The 23192-nt window shown below is 32.3% G+C and overlaps 1 pseudogene; it reads left to right on the top strand.

Moving 5' to 3' along the window:
* The first annotated feature begins 644 nt into the window (after positions 1-644).
* Positions 645-3085, top strand: LOC120173585 (annotated as a pseudogene).
* Positions 3086-23192: the final 20107 nt, after the last annotated feature.

Here is a 23192-nt window from a genome sequence, read left to right on the forward strand (position 1 = left end):
CATGTGCTCGCATAAATGGGGGCAGACTGTCTTATATTCAATCGTCTCCTTCCTTTCTTTTTTCTTCTTCTTATAACAACGTTCAATCCCCAGGAAGAGATTAAAGAAAAAAGTTTGAATTAGACAGCGTGCATGGCGACCTTCCATTGTGGGACGCGGGGACGGCATGGCGACCTCTTTGGTCGCTCGGATCACCTAGCGACCTACGTTCGAACTGTAGTAAACAACCCATCTCAACAATTAATTCTTGAAACGTATTATCTCGTGAATTTATTTTTCCCACAACATTATCTCGTTACTTTAGCCATATATACCATAGATTTTATTTGGTAATATTTAGCTTAGATTCTATTAAAATTCTATATTGTCAACTTTTTGGTGATGAAGTAATAAATACAATATCTTTGTAAATAAAATTTTCCCATAAAGAACCCTATTTATAACTAGGTAAAGTTTAGTAGGGTTACAACTTACATGTGAGGTATTTATAAGGGACTCTTAGAACATATCTTTTAGGAGAATCAGTAGCTCCGGTCAAAAGATTTAGACCACGTTTTCTCCGTTTAAGCTCACATATCAACATCAACATGTTTCATCTTACATGCATAGCCTTCATCACTGTATTATTATAGTATTTTTGGCTGTAAATTAGTAAATGCAGCAGGGCGGAATGATCGGTGCAAGATTACGCCGATGGTTAAGTCTTCTGGCCTGTGTGCTTACAATTATATCACCGAGAGCCAAAGGCGCTAGCGTAGGAATCACTTTTCTGCAGGATGCCACAGCGAAAGGAGCCGGTAGGGGATCGCCTTTGTTCTTCTATATCGTTTATATGTTTATGTACATAATTTTTTATGGTTTGGACGGTTTTGTACAGCTTGTTTGGATGGCAGCCCACCAGCTTACCATTTTGACAAGGGCTCTGGCACGGGGATTAATAACTGGATTGTTCACATGGAGGTTAGTGCTCTTCTCATCTGGCATCGACCGGCCATTAGCCATAGTGTTGCTTGCTTGTGGTGCGTATTTATTTACACAATGACCTAACAGGGTGGAGGATGGTGTGAAGATGTCGCGACTTGCCTTTCTCGTAAGAAAACCGACTTAGGGTCATCGAATCTAATGGTGAAGCAATTTGGTTTCTCTGGACTTCTGAGCAGCCAGCAAAAATCCAATCCAGGTAGGTTGGATCGGACAATTTCCCCAATTCGATCACGATTGAATGCTTTTATCTTAACAGGGTTATTTTATTGAAACGATTAGATTTCTACTATTGGAATCGGATTAAGGTTAGGTACTGTGATGGATCATCGTTCACAGGCGATGTGGAGGCTGTCAATCCAGTAAGTTATTTCACTTAATGATATTAATGAGAAATTAAACTAATGTATACTAATGCATAACGGTTCTGTGATCAGGCTAATAATCTCTTCTTCAGAGGAAATCGAATTTTCGAAGCTATCGTTGCTGACCTATTAGCAAAAGGAATGCAAAACGCTAACAATGTAAGACCTTGATTTAGCTTGTTTAATTATCTTGTAATTCCTAAAGTTACCCTTCTTCATACTTCTTCATAACTTGTTGGAACTTGGAATCTGTATATACGAAAATAGGCCATTCTTTCATGCTGTTCTGCTGGTGGATTGGCTTCGATTTTGCACTGACAGATTCCGAGATCTCCTTCCCGCGACAACTAAAGTGAAATGCATTTCAGATGCTGGCTTCTTCCTCCATGCGTGAGTTCAGAGACTTTAACCACACATATATATATATCATTTGACATTAAAGGAATCCTTGTTTAATTTCTTGCAGGAAGGATGTTTCCGGCGGACAGCACATCCAAAATTTCTATAGCCAAGTGGCTAAATTACATGTATCGTCTCTATGACTTCATTGCTTTTCCTCTAACAAGATACATACCTTATAGATGTAGTCTTGTGCAGGGCTCCGTTAAGAACTTGCCGGTATCTTGCACTTCGAGAATGGGAACGAGACCAGAGTTGGTATGCGTGATTATTCTGATATGACCACCACCGTAGTCCCTTCCGGTGACTCATTAATTGATCACTTCATTCTTACCATTTCTCATTGCAAAATTGCAGTGTTTCTTTCCACAGTACGTGGTGCAGACCATGCAAACACCAATGTTCTTCATAAATTCAGCTTACGACTCCTGGCAGGTCGGTTCTCAAGCCAATACTGAATCCAATCTTCTTCATCATTACGATCCTATTGTTACCTATCCATGTTTAACGATCGAACATGTTGAAATTTTGATCAGATTGAGAACATTTTGGCTCCCAGTGTTGCTGAAAAAGGTAAGGCGTGGAAAAGATGCAAGCACGATTTGAACAAGTGCACACCTGCGCAGCTCAAAGTTATCCAAGGTGACAATGCTTCTACAATATGTTGTTAATCTCCTCCCCTTGATGAAGTAAAGAAATTGTTATCTTAAATCTTTGATACAGATTTCAGGGATGACTTCTTACTCGCCATCAATACAACCGGTGTCCTTAATTCTTCGTCTAGAGGAATGTTCATAGATTCCTGCTATGCTCACTGTAAAATAGGGAGCAAATAACATGGTCCAGCGATACTTCTCCGGTAGTGGATAACACGGTAAGAGACTTGATATTCTTGTCATATAAACCTCGATCGGTCGGTGGTCATGACATTAACTCATGTCGTCGCACACTGGCGGAGCCAGCTGTATGTGAGGGTATCATATGACACCCCAAATTTTTTTGAAATTTACAAATTAACACCTTAAAATATATATTTTTTTTATAAAAAAAATTGACACTCTAAAATAATTTTTTTGACACCTCAAAATAAATATTTTTGAATTTAACACTCTAAAATAAATTTTCTAACTCCCGTCCCTGTCGTCGCAATGCAGAAAATTGCAAAGGCTGTCGGAGACTGGTATTTTGAGCGGAGCACAGTAAAAAAACTTGACTGACAATATCCTTGCAACCCTACTTGCCCAAAAGTTGATTCGGAATAGAGCTGGATGTATGATTTATTTATTTATTAGCATTATTAATTTATGGATATGTTTCCATTGTTCATATTTCTTGGAACGACTAATTCTACATCTATCATTTTTAATACGGCAGGGTAAAGTGTATGATCCTAGAAACAAATAAAGTTGCTTGAACCTTGTATCACTACTAGTAGATTCTAGTAGTATTTTTATCCATGAAACGTTATGTAATTGCCAATTCCGGAGTTGGTTAAGATTTCATAAGTCTTTTTTCTTAAAGAATTGCATATATTAATTGATTAGAGACCGTTAAAAAAAATTATTTTGAGGTGTCAAATTTAAAATTTATATGAAGAACTTTTTAAAGTAAAAAATTAAGGGGATGTTTGATTAAATCAGAATGATTAAGCGCTGAATGATTCAATGGCCTGAATGATTTAAAGGCTCTGTATGAATTTGCTCTGAATGTGACATGTTGTTTGATAATGGTTCTGAATCATTCAGAATGTACTTTAATGCTGAATCATTCAGCAGTGTTTTACTAAATCATTCAGCACAGTCTTCATTCAGAGGTGAGAATCAAACACGTTGAATGCTGAACGGTTCAGCATTCAACGCTGAATGGTTCCATTCAACAGCTGAATGGCTCCATTCAACAGTAGTAAACAAACAACCCTAAGTTTTTTATTAATAGAAATATTAATTTTTAAATATTTTTTATGACTGTTTAAGACTTTAAGATCAAATTTTATCATATTCTAATTAATATAGAGATCATTTTATAGTTTTTAATAATAAAAAACTTAACAAAATAACACCTTAAATCAGATATCACTTGTGTGTTTTACCCTATTGTGCAATGATATTTCTACTCCAGTTCAGTGAGAGAGTTGCAAGTCATGTATCGTATTACAGTAACTTTATTTTAAATATTTCTGAAGGAAAGGGTGTCTAGATATTTTCATATTCCTTGGCATGCGAGTCTCTACGTGTTAATTATTGATTTAGAAAGAGGTAAGTAACAAGATCGGTTTGGTGTAACTTTTTTAAAGTATTTTTAATTAAAAATTCTATTTTAATTGTAAAATCAATGTTGTCGACACTAGTTTTTGCCGTTCTCGTTATTAATGCAACAATGCAACAAACCAAACACAACAATGCAACAATTCCAGTAATGTGTTAGACAATTTTACATTTCAGTAATTCTATTTCGGAAGTAATGCTATATTTCATGAACCAAACTTACCCTTAATTTTAAAAGTGCTCTTACATGCCACTAAAGCTCTAAGCACACATGATAGAGATAAAGGTAAAATTCATCTGCTTGCATACTCCATTATAAGTGTTGCATCTCACCATCTGCTTCTTCTCTATAACTGATAGTGTTCCACCGGGAGGTTTTGCTGTGATGCGGTTAAAATATGACTAAAATTGGCGTGACTGGTTAAATAGGTGACCAATTAAAAATGCTACTGTAAATGTTATATGTTTTCACCAGAAATATTATTTGTGTTGATAATAATAATGGTAATAATCGACAATATCACTGTTAGATGTAAAATGCGCTATTTTTTTGACTTTAACATAACTGGTTAATTACTGGAAACATTATCAACCATAAAAATATAACAGGTAGCGCTTATTTAACGTAATAGGTAGTGCCTTTTTAAAATTGATTGGGCCTTAGAAATTCGACGATAATAAAATAGGTTAATTACTTAATTTGTTATCAATATTATCAACATATTAGGTAGCGCCTAAAATGTACCAATGTTTAAGCTGATGGAGCCTTATAAATCTGACGATAACAAAATAGGTTAATTACTGGAAACATTATCAACCATAATAACATAACAAGTAGCGCTTATTTAATGTAATAGGTAGCACCTGTTTAAAGCTGATTGGGCCTTAGAAATTCGACGATAACAAAATAGGTTAATTACTTAATTTGTTTTCAATATTATCAACATATTACCGTGTACATTGTTAATTTACCTATTACTTTAAAGTAATATGTTTTAAAATTATAAGTATTGTGTAATACCCAAAAATTTAGATATTGACCAAAATGAAAATTTTTGAAGTTTGATAGTCAAAGTAGAAATATTGGGTGTTTCAAATTATTTTTGACAATTTGTGCCAAGATTTCAAAAGCCCAATTCTTTTGTACAAACAAAAATGAAAGAATTAATCAAAATACCCAAAATCCAATGTCCAAGTCTACTACGACCATACAAGCCCATTATTTACAAATTAACCCATGCCAATTAAATAATGAAAAATCATTTTCAAACTTGAGCCCTAAGTACACTTCATGTCACATTAGCCTACCATTAACACAAAGCCCGGTTACAAACCATAAACAGACCCAACAAAACAATACCCCAAATTGACCCATCAATCCATTACCATAATAAAATTAACCCAACTACCCGAAACCTTAACATTAAAAGGCACAACAAACCCATGATGTTTAGGGTTTGAGATAACCCTAGCAGCAAATTGAAGTTGTCGCCACCTTCATGAGGACCCTTGGATCTGGACCCATCCAATGGTCCAGATCAAGAATCAAATAGGGTTTTCATAACCTCAATATTCATCTTATCTAGCACTGCACTCCATTCTCTTTCAGATCTGGAAGTCATCAATAGTTATGATCGATCCACATTGTATCCAGGGTTTTCTAACCATTGTTAACACAAATCTCGTCACCTAAAACTCTCGAGGAGCTTCTAGAAGGCCTAGGCAACAAATCCATGGACCCCTCATTCAAACGGATTCCATAAGGTGCAAACCATCATCCTTTGAGCCAAAATCCTCATCAGCACATAGAGACAAAAAGAAGAAGGAAATTAGATTCTCCATTTTTTGTTCGTTCACCAATTTATTCATTGTAAAAAAAAAAAGGTTATAAGAAACCCAAATAAAATCCATTATAACCTTAACGGGTAACAAACAACAATAGCAATTAGAGAAATGATTTTTTAGGTATATTAGTTTCATTTTTTTTATTCCAACTTTTTTATTGCATGTATGTTTTTTTTTTTCATTTCAACGAAATAAAGAAAGTAAAAGGTTTAGGGCAAGAGTTATTTGGGACGCGGTGCTCCTCGATGGAATTTACTCAGCTCCATTTCATAGTCGTTTGAGATCCCATCACCCGAGCAACACTTTTGAGGGGATTATAGCAAGGAACAGAAGGTTTGTGTGTTAAACGATAGTAGTTTAGTTCCGTTAAATCCACTGAAAGTAGAAATAAGATTAAATCCTCTTTTATCATACTTAAAATTCAGTTTCCAAATCCAAGATAATTTCATTAAAGATGATTAAGTGGTATTCTCGGTCAATACATTCTATAAAGTTTTTCACATACATTCTATACCTTTAGCCAAAAGATGAGAATAAAAACGTTGATTCAAATACAACTTGATAGTTAGAGTTTTTCACATACATTAATACTTCAACCACAACACAATAGTCTTCTCCGTCAGTACATTCTATAAAATTTCATTTGAGAGATACATATATAATTTACTATAGTGCATTTTAATCTTTACGCTATTTTCTTTTCAAGATCCAATGTTGCATGCATCTTATTTAACCTTAGCAGGATATCGTCGAAACTCATCTGCATTAGAACTATATACATATTTATATTTCATAACACGAATCTAGTCTACTAAAGATGTACCTCCAATCAAATGATGAAAGTAAAAACATTGCTTCAAATACAACTTGATAATTAGAGATTTTCATATGCATAGATGCTTCAGTTTCAACTATAACACGATAGTCTTCTTCGTCAATACATCTTGTATATGAACATGTAATTACTATATGGCCTTTTAATCCTAGCGCTACTTTTCTTTAAAATTCAATGTCAAATACATCTTACCATAACGCGAACATGATGTTGCAATCCAAAACATATATTTCATACTTCTAGGATGTAAGTATCATGATTGAGACAAACAACTCATATTCTCCCATTCTAATTTGTTATAATAAATGAAGATAATGACATTAAAAATGATTCTAAAATAAAAGAGAAAAAGAAACAACACACTAAGATTTTACATAGAAAATCCTAAATAGGAAAAACCATGATTAGAGGAGGAGAAATTTTAATAATATAAAAAAAGAAAAATACAAAGGGATTTATGTTTTATCACTGACTTGACTTAATTTCTAACTCTAATATCTATTATCTATTTATAAGAATAGTTACTTGATTACAAAATAAACTTAAATAACAAGAGAAAAATAACTAAGTTACTTTTAATCAACATCTAATATTAAAAGTATAATCCAATATTGGATTGAACTGAATTCAGGTCACTGAAACTCTAGCCACATTTCATTCCACTATTTCTTCAATTGCTTTAAAGGAAAAGGAAAGAAGATAATCCTATGAAGACGCTAAGACTTTTTATCCCATAATTACAAAGTTGAAGAATATATTGTGGTAGGATTGAATTCTAAATCCAACTAAACTTGCTGTCTGCAGGACATAACTTGAACTTGTGGAAATGCGAACTTTTATAACAAATCAAATGGAAAGTAACTCCTCCGTGTCATTGGATATTGAATTACAGGTTGTGAAGAACAATAATATTATCTGTTTCACTAGTCACCAATCTTAAACCAATAGCATAAACAAATAACCTAATCCCAAAAGCGAGTCACATGTAAATTTTCAATCTAGACCTGCAGATATTGACACGAACCTTCCAAAATAGTGAAGGGAATGTCGACAAAAGTTAGGCAAAACATTTGTTATAAAATAAATATCTCATTCAACATGGAGTGAGTGTGATGTGCTCCCAAACCTTGAGAGACTCGGGCTTCACGATTTTTGTTAATTATGTTAGTAAGAGGATTAACGTTTCTTCTCTCAAGGAAGTGTTCCAGGTCTATGGTGTTGTTTTGGATGTGTTCATTGCGTATAAGAGTTTGAAAAGAAAATTCGTGGACTCTACTTTTGCGTTCGTTAGGTTCAGTAATAGAGATGAAGCGAGCTTGGCTGTGAAAAGAACTGATGGTAGGGTTTTGGATGGTTTCAAAATCAAAGTTTTCCATGACAATAATCCTGTAAAACTTTGCAAGAAGTTGATGGTGTAAGAAGGATTAATAAGGTTTGGAGGCCAGTATTAAGGGATGCTAGGTCATTTAAAGAGGTGGAGGGAGGTGTGTCGGTAGCAGGTAGGTTTCCAGTTCAGAAGTTTGTTGGTCAGCAGGTTGGGATTTATTTTAGTTATGTTACAGGTGTTCATGTTAGGGTTAGTGATGACGGCGTAGGAAGGTTTCCTTCAAAGCTTTATATTGCCAAGGTATTGGTGGAAGTTCAGTCCGACGGTTCCTTATCTAAGAAAGTCTCCATTTTCATTGAAGGTCGTGTAGTCTCTATTAAAGTTCTAGAGTTTGGGACTGCTAACGAGGGTGTTCTATCGGCTAATTGGTCCGTTGATCTGGCGGTGGAATCTGCTACGTCGGAAGCTCAGTCGGTAAGAATGGGAACCCCATTTCAAGTGGTGGTATTTTTTCTGAAGCGTGCAATAAAGAAAGTTTTGGAGATGTTTTCAAGGATCATGTCGGGGATCCGACCATGGGAGTTTGTGGTATCGAAGTTGGTAGAGAGCACGATGGTTTTCAAACTCCAAATTCATCTAATCACGTGAGGCTTCAGAGAGTGGAGGTTGATGGTGTAGTGCATGATGGTTTTAATATTGCTAAGTCCTTTTTAGTAGATGTTTCAAGGAAGGAGGTTAGTGGGATGGTTATAGGGGATGGTGATGGTTCACCAGATTATGGGTTTCCACGTGGGATAAGCACTAAGGTTGATACATTAGTTGAGTATAATAATGTTTGTCCAGGGGGAAGGATGATGAATTAAAAGTGGGTCTTGCATATACTAGTGAAAAAGAAATTTCATTTAATAAGCCAAATTCAAATTCTGTGAATGTTGGGTGTGACTTTGAGGAGTCGTCGATCGTGCCGCATCGGTCCTTTAGTTTTAATATGAAGTTGAATAAATTCGGGTCTATGTTAGATATTCAAGGTAAAGTCCTATCTAAAGCTGAGAGAAGAAGAAGAGATCAAATGCTAAAGAAATTCAATTTTAATAAGTCGGATCTGTTGTTCTCTGAATTATCAGGTACTTCTATTTCAGATTCTGTATTAAAACAAAGGTGGGCTGAAGCTTTTGTGGAAGCGCAGGAGGCAGTGCATTTAGATAAGCAACTTGGTATTATGTTTGGTAGTCCCGAAACTGGGGTTCTATAGGAGCTTTGGTAGTTCGAAATGTGTCAAGGGGTGTATCAGTGTTGTTTCTTCATGGAGTGTCTTAGGTAGTTTTAGTGTGAATTTGTGTAGTTTTTGTCTGAGCTGGAGTGAGTCTCGGGCTATATAGTGGAGGCTTGTTGGGTGATAGATGATATTGTTCATTAATTTTATGGTTTGTGTTTTTTCTTTAGTTGATATGTTCTGGAGCTACGGGTATTGCAGATTGGAGTTTTGGTTGATCTTTTATGGCCAGTGTAGTTCCCATGTTGTTCTCGATTTAGCCTGAAGTTTGAGGTTGGCCTATTATATAGTCGCAATTCTTGAGTTCTGTTTTAGTGCTTTTCTGTAGGGGAGTCTTATGGCTATGTGTATGCTGCTCTTCCATACGTGTTTATATGTGTGTTAGCCGTGTTCTTTCCACCTCATGGTTCACTCTTTTTCCTCCAATAGGTTTAGGGAGGTTTTTTAATGAGGTCCATGGGGTGGTGTACCTTGTATCCTATTAATACAAAGTACCCATTTTTCAAAAAAAAAATATCTCAATCAACAACTAATTGGTATACTGGAACCAGACACTGAATCTCTTGAATAAGATCAGATATTCAAATTTTGATACTTGCAAATGAAACAAAACTGGGATAGGAGGATCATCTCATAATGATCGTTTACGAAATCTGATAAAAAATAATCGAGCAATAAATTGGGTACAGTTGGTGAAACCAAAAAATAAAATAAATATCCCAAATTCAAAAAGAGTCATAACGTGGTCTACATATGGTATATTCGATGCATGCACAATTTACATATCACTCATGTTAGTTGTGTAGGCCTTACAAATCCTTTTGGACTTCGGCCTAACTACTGCAAATTAGTGGAAGAAAAAAGGTGTTTGCAATTTGCTCAAAAGCAGCCTCTTCTACCCCTTTTCTCTGCAATAAATATGGTATATTATTTTTTCTTACCTTCCCATCCTATGCCAAACTGCCTCATCCTTCTTTATTTCTAAGTTTAAATTCTCGTGTGTTGCTTGCAGTTTATAGAAGAATCATGAGCTTGTCACTAAAATTTCAGCTTTGCCTCGTGTATGTCATGATGTTATTGCCTGCACTTTGTTACTCTAAGGACTATGTTGTGAAGTCCAGAGCTATGTTCTATGGCAGTTCTGATTGTTTAGGGACTCCAAGTATGTACATTTCTCGTATAACAATACATATTCATGCTTGTTTTATTACTAGGGTAAAGTACACAAATACTTCTCTAATCATAGGGCATTATTTTGTTAAGTCTCGGATTATGGTCATTCTACAATTTTTGTGTTCTAAACTCATCTTTTAGATTAAAAAAAAGTTTGATGGTTGTTTGAGTTGGATATTAACCTGTTGACTGAGATATAATAAAATTACTTTCAATGTAATACCCTATATATCAGGTCAGTGACTTTATTGAAAAGATTCAAAATTTTGAGGATTAATTTGAGTAAATGGTAAAGGATGAGAAATGATTTAGAAATATTCTTAAGACCAATTAGTAAGAATGGAAGAATGAAAGGACATTTTGGTCTTTTAAGGGGGAAATGGATTTTAGAGATATTTTAATTAGGGTATTTATAAGGGGGAAAGTTGAAAATAAGTTAGTTATCTTCTCTTCTCCTTCTTCACGTGCCCTCCTCTATATCCAAAGGTAAGACTTCAATTAGCTAGTTTTCCTTTCGTTTTTGGTTTGTTATTGCAACCTTAAGTGATGTGTAAGCTTACGGAAGGGTTAAAGAGGATTAAAACTAAGAAATTGATGACTTATTTGAGATTGAAGAAAATGGGTTTTTGAGTGATTTGTTGAAATACGAGTTTATATTGATGTTTACAAGTATATTTGACTTGTCAAAGAAGCAAATAAGAGATTAGAAACCTTGGAAGTGATTATAAACATGTATTAAAAAGTAGTGTGATTTTTAGTTTGGGATGTTCATTGGAGATTTTAGATGTTATAAGAAACCAAATGAAGGAAAGTTAGTTGGGATAAGTAAAGAAGAGTTTAATAGTATTGTTGGAGGTAAAATTAAGGGAATTTAATGAAATTTGGGTAAATTTTGAGCTGAAAAATGGAAAATCTGGGCTAGGGTATCGGTACTGGAAGAACAGTACCGATACTATATGTATAAATTTGAAGAATTATAATGAACAATATCGATATTAATACAATTAGTATCAATACTGATGTGGGTATCGATACCAAGAGAAAGGTATCGATACCATGGATTCCAAAATGCATAAATGGTATCGATACTGAAAGGGAGTATCGGTACCATAATATAGAAGTATCGATACCATGGTAGAGGTACCAATACTATTGATCCTGGAATTGTAAGATAGGCTGAAATTGTAATAGAAATTGAAAATATTAGTACTTTTGAGTATTATTAAAGTATAAATGTTAGGGAATATACTAACATTGGTATGGCATGTATCTTTAATGGATGCTTGTGTAGATCATAATCAAGCTCCTGAGTCTAGCAAGAAAAAGGGCAAAGATAAAGTTGTCGAATAGCCAAACAACATTATAACTTATTAGCGAGGCTTATCAGGTGAGTGCATTTGTTATACTTCTATGAAACGAGGGAGACTTGCGACGAGTTGACCTCGAATGTTTTAATAAATCATGTTTTACAGTACATTAATATGTTTTCATAATGTGTATGGGAATGAGATTATGAATAAGTGTTAGTGTATGAATTGCTCTAACACGAATAGATGAATGATGATGTTGTTCAATGGTTATCAATATCAAAGGAATAAATGTTCAGATCTGTGAATTTGACATAAAAGCGCATTGTATGTGCATTAAGAATCATAGGTGCATTTCGACATACTTCGTGTATGATGGTATCGATCGATTTTGTTTAATACATAACAGTGCATTTTCGTATCAATACTATGTGTACTTTCAGCACTAAAGGTACAATCATGGTATTCATAATGTCTTTGTGAATCACCATTTTGATATACACGTGTATACAAAAGCTATATATCGATTTTGTTTAATGCATAACAGTTCATTTTCGACAGTAAAAGTAAAATCCATGGAATTCATAATATATTTATGAATATCCATTTTGGCATTTCGGTACAATGCATATACCTTATATTCTCATTTGACATACATTGGGCAAAATAAAGGATAAATTTGGAAAAATTATTAATTGATAGGTATGTTGGGCATACTAAATATAGTATATCTAACTTATGGAAGATTGGTTCGCCAAGCCAGGTTAATGTTGATAAATTGTGATATGTTTATTGTTTAAGTGTAATGTATTTTGTATTTCGATGCCTCACTAAGTAAATACTTAGCATGTGTTAATTTCATGCATAAGTAAAAACAAAGATTAGCCAAGTAAGCAGTGTAACTGATATCATCAATCCAAGGTTGACTTATCAGTAACTGTAGGACATTTATGTCTATTTTGATAACTAGATGGCATATATATGAATTTAAGAAAAATGCTTTGTAATGTAGTTAAATTATCAGGTTTCTAATGGGTTACAACAAATGTTTTATCTTATATTAAAATGTTTTGTCTTTTTTTTGAAACAAAGTTTTATGAGTGCTACGAATAAGAAAATGTTTTTTTAAGTCATATGATACTCGTGACTTGTATACGAGAACGTATACGGGAAATGGGTGTTACATTTATTAGTATCAGAGCTACAGGTTTAGCCTATTCTCGGCCTAAACTATGTTTATTTTAAATAAGAAAAAAAAATTACATGCCATTCACATTGTCAAGGTTACTGATATTGTGTCATTAGAGTGTGATTAATGATGCTTCTTACTAACTTTAGTGTTATTATTATGTATGTCCTAGAAGATGCTGAAATCTTCAAACTCGCGATAAGCGACCGATCGAGAAAATAAAGAAGAATCGGGTAGTGAAAGTTATGAGGAGAATAGTGAGCATTCGATTCCATCCGAGAATGCTAGTGCGCTTGCACATCAGGGAATACCGGTGCCTGAGTTTGGAGCTTTTACTCAAGCTCTCGATTGCATACTGACACAATTACAACCTCCTCCGCCTCCCCTTACTCCTCCAGTACCGAGGATGTTGATCCCAAAAGAATTGAAGAGTTTAGGAGCTCCTGAGTTAAGGGGAGAAGAAGATGAAGGTCCTATGGAGGCTGACTTATGGCTGAATGATGTTATGGTGAGGCTTGAAAGTCTTCACTTCTCAGATTCAGAAAACCTAGGTGGAGTAGTATCTTTACTAAGGGGATCTTCTCTAATATGGTGGTCAAATACTATGATGTATACACCACCAGAACAAGTGACCTAGCAGTTCTTCATTGAGGAATTCAAGAACAAGTATGTTGGTGAGTAATTTAGAAGGGCGATGCTGCTGAAGTTCCTTAATTTAAAACAAGGTGATCGAGTTGTATATGAGTACGAGGGTGAATACAACAAGTTGATCTATTTTGCTAAAAAGGTGGCTCCCCATGACAAGGCTCGACGTGATTGGTTCATTAAAGGTTTGAGACCAAAGTTAAAGGAGATGATGTTGGCTTTGAACTTGCCTTGCTTGCAAAAAGTCATTAATTGAGCCAAGGCTATTGAAAGAGCTAAAGAGGAGACTCTAGCAGCTGAGCATAGTATGCAATCAGGGAAAAGAGTTGGAACGCCTTCAACTCTTCATCATGCTAAGAGAGGCAAAGGCTCGAGTTCCCGATATACTTAGAAAAGGTTCAGCTGCAATTTCACATAAAACTAATCAATCCCAGTCTTTTGCTGCTAGCTTGGGTAGAGCAATTGGAGAGAGAGAGATCCATGGGAAACATGTGGCAAATTTCACCGTGGAGCATGCATAATTCTTAGTGGAGCTTGTTTCCAGTGTGGTGAGACTGGCCACTTTGCCCGGAACTGTCCTAAGAAATCTGGGGATAATTCAGTGTAATTTGAAAGGTAGGTGGCAACTTCTAATAAAAATAGAGAAAGGGGTAGATCCAGAGGACAAAATGAATCAATTTCGCGACAAGAGGTTAGGGAGTCACCAAAATTTACAATATTAAGACCAATGAGGATCGGGATGACCCGAAGATCATAATAGGTACATTACATCTTTTTGATGAGCATGTATTTGTTTTAGTTGACCCTAGTTCTACACACTCATACATTAGTACAAAGTTGGTTAAAGTTAGAGGAATTCCTTTAGAACCAATCTTTACTGAAATGATAGCGGTAAATCCTATAGGTCATAGCGCGAGGGTAGTGCAAGTATGTAGAAAATGCCCCGATAAAGATTCAAGGGATTGTGTTTACTGTAAACTTAACTGAGTTTCCTTTCGATGAGTTTGAAATTATTTTGGGCATGGATTGGTTGTCTCCACATCATGGATGGGTCGATTTTCATAAGAAGCGATTATTTCTGAAAGATGTAGAAGGCTCAGAAATCGTAGTGATTGACGAAAAAGTGAAATCACCATCCAATGTGATTTCAACCATGAGTGCTAGGAAAATGATGTCAAAAGGGTGTATAGCTTTCCTAGCTAATATGATAGACACTCGAGTACCAGAAGTAAGATTAAATGATATTCCAATAGTTAAGGAGTTTCTAGAGGTTTTTCGGAAGAATTATCGGGTTTACCTCCATACCGTAAAGTAGAATTCAAGATTGATGTTTACCTAGGTACCGAACCTATTTCAATGGCTCCGTATCAAATGGCTCCAACGAATTTAAGAGAATTAAAAGCCTAATTACAAGAGCTACTCGATAAAGGATTTGTGAGACCCAATGTTTCTCCTTGGGGTGCACCTGTGCTGTTTGTGAAAAAGAAGGACGGGCCTATGCAGTTATGCATCGACCACTGTCAGTTAAATAAAGTAACAATAAAGAATAAGTATCCTCTTCCGAGGATTGATGATATGTTCGATCAATTGAACGGTGCAACAGTGTTATCTAAGTTAGACCTGAGGTCGGTATACCATCAATTAAAGATAAAAGAGGAGGATATATCAATGACAACATTTCAAACTTGGTATGGACGCCACAAATTTGTGGTGATGCCATTTGGATTGACTAATGCTCCTGGAACATTTATGGACTTGATGAACCGAGTATTCCAACCTTACTTGCATCAATTTGTGGTGGTATTTATATATGATATTTTAGTATATTCTAAGTTAAGAGATGAACATGATACTCATCTTCGAGTGGTTCTTCAGATACTTTAAGAAAAGAAATTGTTTGCTAAATTGTCAAAGTAAGAATTTTGGTTAGCTGAGATTGCTTTCCTTGGTCATACACTCTCCGCAGAAGGCATAAGAGTGGATCCTAAAAATATTAAAGCTATAGTAGATTAGCAACCCCCAAAGAATGTTTTTGAAGTTCAGAGTTTCTTGGGGCTTGTTGGTTATTATAGACGGTTCGTGAAGAACTTCACATTGTTAGCTTCTCCGCTAACTAAGTTGTTACAGAAGGATGTACCTTTTGTTTGGTCGGAAAAATGCCAAGAAAGTTTTGAAAGGCTAAAAAAATTATAACAGAAGCCTCGGTGCTTGTACAACCTAAGTCGGGTAAAGACTATGTAGTCTTTAGTGATGCATCTCATAATGGGTGTTACATTCAAGCAATGGCTCAACAACATAATGTAAATGGATTGTCGATCCATAAAATATAGTTCAAACGGTTCTGAGAAGATTTTATCATATCATAGTCAACAAGTTATCATTCAACTTAGACATTCGCTAACTTTTTAACGAAAAATGATGAGTTTGGAACATATGAATAGTCTGGTGACTATTTTGTAACTCTAAATAGTCGCAAAATTAAAATACAATGCCTTCTAGTCGATGATCATTTTGTAAATTTTGATAGTTGGGAGACTAATAAAGCAATAACCTATAATCGAGGATTATTTGTGTATTTTACTCTTATTACTAAATATTTTCATTTATAAACTAACAATAGTGGTAGCTAATGATAGTTATGTTGGTAGGAACTGATTGGGGTTTCCAAGCTCTTCAAGAATGGAACTGGTACTTGCTATCAGGTAAACCTTCAAGTCCCTCAAATTATACATGCATCATTAATGATAGTTATGTTGGTAGCTAATGATACTTGAGATTTGTTTAATGAAATAACTATCAGATTAGGTGCACAAATCCTTAAATTTGTGCTGATAACGGGGTAAAAGTAGTGGTGACCAACTACGACGAAGGTGACAACACTGATTTCATCCTTAGTACTCGTGCGTATGCGATGATGGTACGACTGAACTCCGCGGTCAAGGTTAAAGAACATAGAAAAACCCATATTACTTGATCATTGTAATGTTGTACCAGGGTGGCAAAAATGAAATCCTTTCAGTTGATATTTGGCAGGTAATCAAAGTGCTTTGATGTTATATTGCTATAAAATGGAGTTGAAGTAATTTACATTTTTTTATGGTGATAAACAGGAGGATTGTCATTTTCGTTCAAAAAATGAGGAACCACTGTGTTGGACCTTAACCTATTGATAGAGATATGATAAAGTTTGATCCTAGAATCTCAAACGATTCCATACTAGATTTTATCATATTTTAATCAGTAGGTTAATATCCAGCTCAGACGACTTGTTATTTTCTTAACATAAAATGATGAACTTAAAACATATGAATAGTCGAATGACTATTTTGTAACTTTTAATAATTGAGGGACTCAAAAGTAACACCTTATAATTCAACAATTTGTAACTTTTAATAATCGATGGATCAACATAACAATATGCTATAGTTCATGACCATTTACATATTTTACCCTAATTTAAAAAATATTATATCATTTGTATTTTTACATGTCGTATATATATTAAAATTATACTTTTCCAATTTTGACTTGTTCAATAATATATTACTAAAACTAATTATCAAAACATGATAAATTCTCTGTAAATAAATTCTGATCGAAGTAAGAAAAAGATAAACTAAAAACAAATTAATAGGGTCTCTTAATAGTCTAAGGTGGTGTTTGTTTTTGTAGAGGTAAAATGTTTGCAGTCTGCGTACCACATCTGCAGGCATCTGCAGTAGAAGAGGTGGACCAAAAGTGTACAGTCTGCAAGAAGAAGACTGTTTGTTTTTTAACGTCTGCAGACTGCTAAAATAAACTGAAACATAAATAAACTGATTTTTTAAACTATACTCAAATAATCATTTTTGCTATTATTTTTTTAAAAATTATAAAATGTCATTAAATTTAATGAATTATTACAAAATAGTCACTATAATGTTGTAATAAATTATAAAAGTTCGATAATATAATAATTATTTTATAGTATTTAGATAAATTTATTAATAATTTTATAATCTTTTAATAAATTTAATAAGTATTTTATAATTTTTTAAACTTTATTGACGAAAATGATCATTTGTATATAACTCAACGATATCTAATATACTTTATTTGGAAAAAATATATTAAATAAATATTATACAAATTTTATTATTATAAATTATTACATCTACAGACTATTAGATTTTGGTTTTAATATTATATATCATTTTAAAAACTATTATTAAATCAATCGATAATGAAATCAATTTGATTTTAATTCAATATGTTTGTTTCGGTTTAAGTAATTGTTAAAAAAATTATATTTTAATTCTCAATTATTATCGATTTACAAATATATCAATACTCGATTTTATAATATCATTTAAATCATCTTAATTTATTCGAGTGGTACAATCCGATTCTAGTAACATCAAAAAATATATATATAATATATACTCCATATAATATACATCAATTAGTATTTTTCTATTTAGAAAAAAAAATATTATTTGTTTATTCTGTATAAAGGGACTTTCGTACTTTCCCAAAATTAAATGATAAAAATCAGATTTTTCAATAATGTGAATATTTTTTTTAAAACATTTATTTTATCTTTTAACGCTAAAAATTTTATGTCCTCGTAATTTTCTAAGTTTTTATATATATAAAAAAGTTTACTAAGTTTAATTGTATAATTTTTTTACTAAGTTTAATATATTAGATATCGTTGAGTTATATACAAATGATCATTTTCGTCAATAAAGTTTAAAAAATTATAAAATACTTATAAATTTATTAAAAGATTATAAAATTATTAATAAATTTATCTAAAAATTATAAAATAATTATTATATTATCGAACTTTTATAATTTATGACAACATTATAGTGACTATTTTGTAATAATTCATTAAATTTAATGACATTTTATAATTTTTAAAAAATTAATAGAAAAAATGGTTCTTTGAAGAGGTTAGAAGAGCTTTGAAGACATAAGTTCACGTCTGCGCTAAGAAGAGGACGCACAGACGTTAGAAGAGCTTCTGTCTTCTAAAAAACAAACGGTATGCGAAGCGAATGTCTGCGCGTGGTCTGCACGGCGCATACATAAGAGTTTTGAAGACCTTAAATAGTGAAAACAAACACCACCTAAATTAAAAACAATCTCTAAATAACAAAAACTAAGAAAATGTTATCATTAATAAGAATGTATAACAATAATTTTTTAGATAATTTATAGTATTTATAAATTAATATCTATTATATATTTATTATTTTTATTACATCTATTACTTTTATCTATAATAACCATGTAGCAGAAGATATGAAATCGATTTAGTCCACGAACAATTACTTTAATGATATTAAGCGTTAGTTTAGTGTTTTTGAAAAGTGAATTTTAAAAGTATTGTAGAAACGAATTTTTAAAAGTATTGTTCAAGAGTGTATTTTAAAATTCAACTTTTTCGGTTTGCTATTAAAAAGTGAGTTTGAAAAGATAAAATGTCCCTTATGAACATTGTATTGTAAATTAAAAATATATTTACACTTATATACGAATTATATCAATTTAAACTATAAGAAATTCAAAAGAAATTATTATTATATATGAATTATATCAATTTAAACTATAATAAAAAAATATAAACATACAAACAAAACATATAATTATGATAAAAAAATATTTTATATAACTCACTATGAATATTTTAAAATATAAATCACGAATTTTGTTTATTTTAAAATAATTAAAATAAATTATTAAAAGTAATAAATTATTTTTAAATATGTTTGTATTAAATTATTAAAATAAAATGTAAATATATGATTTAGTGGAGCCCATGCAAGGGTAAAAATATAAATTTGCTTATAAACTCAAAGTTAAAATGGAAAATCTAAATATTATAGTTTTTTTTGTTGATTTGAAACCGACATTTTCACTGTATTTTTTCAAATTTTACCGGTTTGGTATTAATTTTACGGTCAAAACGAATTTTTTAACTAAAAATGTTTTTAGACAATATTACCATACCGGCATAAGAAAATTGATACGATGTCTTTTAGTAACTTTTTCTTTGAACTCCCAACTATTTGTGGATTAGAATGCTTTTCGATTTTGTTGGGATCCAACTAATTCAATGATTTACACAAATTAAAATTAAAAACAATTTATTTTTATTCTCATTCATAATCTCCTTTTATCTAATGTCCAAAAAAATAAATTTTATTTTTCCTGAACATGGAGGAGTATCTGATGAACAATATCTTTTTTTATCACTTCTCATTCAACGAAGATAAATCGTTGGATTATCGAATTTACAGGCTTTGAAATCATGATATTGAAAATACTCCTTGTCTCATATTCATCACTGAATTAATTTACATAGAGTTTATTTATATAAAAGTTAGTAGCAGATTTACTAAATACCGAACTAACATATAATTGCTTAAACAAACCAACTAACTTTCTAACCAATTATACAATTGTTCATCTATTCTTAATACCCCCTCAAATTGGTGGTTGAAAGACCTCTTTAACCCTCAACTTAAAAATTAAGTAATCATATCGTTGGCTTCCAAAGGCCTTTGTTGTAATACCCCAAAATTTTGGTTAGTGACTAAAATGTAAATTTTGAAAGTTTGGTAGCTAAAGTTGAAAATTGAAAAAATTTAGGGACCTAAGTGGTAATTTTCCCAAATATAAATTTTATTCCATAAATGGATAGTTTACTCTTGAAAGTGGGGCTTTATCGAAATCAAATTCTTGATCTGGAAATGGAAATTTTGTTAATAACTAGAAAGTGTTAAAGTTCGATAAAAATTCGATAAATTGAATCGAATAGAAATTTTGTGAAAATTTTAAAGATGATAAATTAATCTCATAAATATTATTTTCACATGTTAAAATTATGGAAAATAATATGAACCATTGGATTTGAGGATTTAATTCCATGTTAAATATGGATCGTTAGATTAAAGTGGCAAGATTGTAATTTTTGGAAAGTTACATGGGAAAAATGTTAAAGTATGATATATTTTGTTTATATTTGACTTTTGAAAGATGATAAAGTTGAGGTTTCTTGGTTTGATTGTAAATATGAAGTTTTATTAAGGGTAAATTAGTCTTTTTTCCAATTGAATGAGTAAAATATTTATTTAAGCTTAAATTAAAGGTTAATTAACATGAAAGTTATCTAAAATTTTATGAAACCTTGTTCATCTTTTCTCCTTCAAGACAAGAACTCCTCCAAAGGTGTGCGAAAGTTTCTTTTCAATTTTTGAGCAATTTCCTTTGGATTTTGAGTTATGTCTTGAAATAGAAAATTGTTCTACACGAAAAACTATATCTTTTGGTACAATTTATGCTTGCTAATCTTGCTTGATTTCAAAGATCCCAAATTCTACGGTTTATGTTCATATTAGGGTTTATGGGATTGATGATGAATCTTGATGTTTTTGAGGTTGTAGATTCATTTTCAAACTTGTTTGATGATTAAAACATTTTTAATCTTCCTAAAAATGCTTACATGAGTTTCACCCAAATTATAGAGTTGTGGAACTTTATGTTTTGATGAAATTTAATTAGGGGTTTGGTTTTAGAAATGTTGTAAGGTTGGATGGAGGTTGATTTCATGCTTGAATCGAATCAAAATCGAGCAAAATCATGAAAAACCGTACTTTGGAACTTTGAAACTTTCGTCCATGGCTTAAATAGATGAGAAAAATTATAGAAAAATTATGTAAGGGATGGAAATGTAGAAAGTATTCTAAAAGCCATAGAAAATTTTGGCGACCATTTGATAATTTTTAAAAAGTTGGGGGACCAAATTAGCAATTTTGGAAAAATGGTGGGTTGATGTGTAGTTGTTCAATATTTGAGTACTTTGCTGGAAATTAATGTTTGAGTGTTGAAATTGAAGTTAGGATGTGAAATTGGATTATTTTGGAAAGCTTGTAAAAGTTGAGTTTTAAATCACAAATATGGAAAGGTTGGGATCTTAAGTGAAAATATTATATGAAGTTGGGATAAAAAGGAATTTGAATGGTCAATTTGAAGTATTATGGTCAATATTTATGTTGTGACATGGAAATTATATCGAATAAGCATCGAAAATTTGTTAGGAATTTACTTTCCAAAGTATGCCTATGTTAGTACGATTCTAACATTTTGTTTGAATTTGCATATGTTTGGTAATGATGCTTATTTAGATTGCGTGCTTGAAATCAAGATCAAGCAATATCAAAACTAAGGAAAATATTAAGAATGGAATGTGAAATCCTAAGGGAAGTTTGTAAGCTAAGGACACCAGGTGAGTGCAAATTTAATATGTACTTATGTTATCGAACAAACATTGGCTTGCGATGAGCCAGTGAAGAAGTTATTATGGTAAGGAGTGACTCCTAAATGTTATGTGATTGGTGATGCATGCATATATGTTCATTTGGTGAGTTAATAGAATTTTTGAACATGTTGAAAATGCAAATTGGTGAAACATGCTTAGTATTTATGTTCTGGACAGTAAGTTTAGAAAATCACCATAAATTATACAAAAAATGATTAGAGAATGATTTTTATACCGTTTGACTAGTATACCGCTCTAGTTTTGTTTAGAACAAACGGAAACTGATTTCGAGGTGTATACAAAAAGATATGAATTTAACTGAAGATAGGTCAGAAAAACAAGGCAATAGATTTTGTCGGTCAAATTTGAAAAGTTACCATAAATTTTACAATTTGAACTAGAAGGAGTGAATTATATGGATATTTTTTATTTGAGTCTAGTTTCTATGTATAAACTGAATAATTTTTAAAGATTTATATTAATACATAATAATATTTCTTTAAAGGTAGTGGAAACTGTCAGGATAAGAAATTATGACCAATTTTGGGATTTAACCAAATTAGAAGCAAATGATAAAGTTAAAGCTTAGTGAAGCTTACATTTTTACTTGTATATAATGTTAAAGTGAGTGCAATGCATACATAACATTATACATGGATGTTTTATACATCATTTGGTAGGACTTGCGATAAGTCTACCTTATTTATATTGGCATGATATCTATGTCATATATCATATATTTGATATATTCTAAATATGCAAAAGTTGAATATAAATGCATTGATCATTGATCGTTACATATGATGTTTATTATGAACATATATTTTTTAACATGAATGATATTTTGAGTATGAATTGGCCAATTTTAAATCATGATAATATATTTTATCATGGATGAATAAAATAAAATAGACTGTATGCCCAAGTAAGTCATTGAAGGATAGGGTATAATTGGCATGCCATAGAGTCTAGCAACTGCATAATCGGATTAGCACTAATGTGTAAGGACATTTAGTGCATCACTATAGTGTGCAAGGCCACCAAGTGCATATGGTGGGCAAGCCCTTATGTGTATTATGGTGGGCATGACCTTTTGTGTATTAGCACTTTGGTGCATTTTTGACTCGAATACCCAGGGCCTTCATAGGTTTACGTTTGGACTATGGTTTATTGGTTAATAAATGATAAACATGCAAATAAGCTTATGAGCTTATGGGATAAATGGCAAGTATATTGGTAAGAAACTTTATATCCGATTATATCATATTAAATTATGGTAAC

This window comes from Hibiscus syriacus, unplaced genomic scaffold (genome assembly GCF_006381635.1).
Source record: "Hibiscus syriacus cultivar Baekdansim isolate YM2019G1 unplaced genomic scaffold, ASM638163v2 tig00111973_pilon, whole genome shotgun sequence".
NCBI classification, from domain to species: Eukaryota; Viridiplantae; Streptophyta; class Magnoliopsida; order Malvales; family Malvaceae; genus Hibiscus; species Hibiscus syriacus.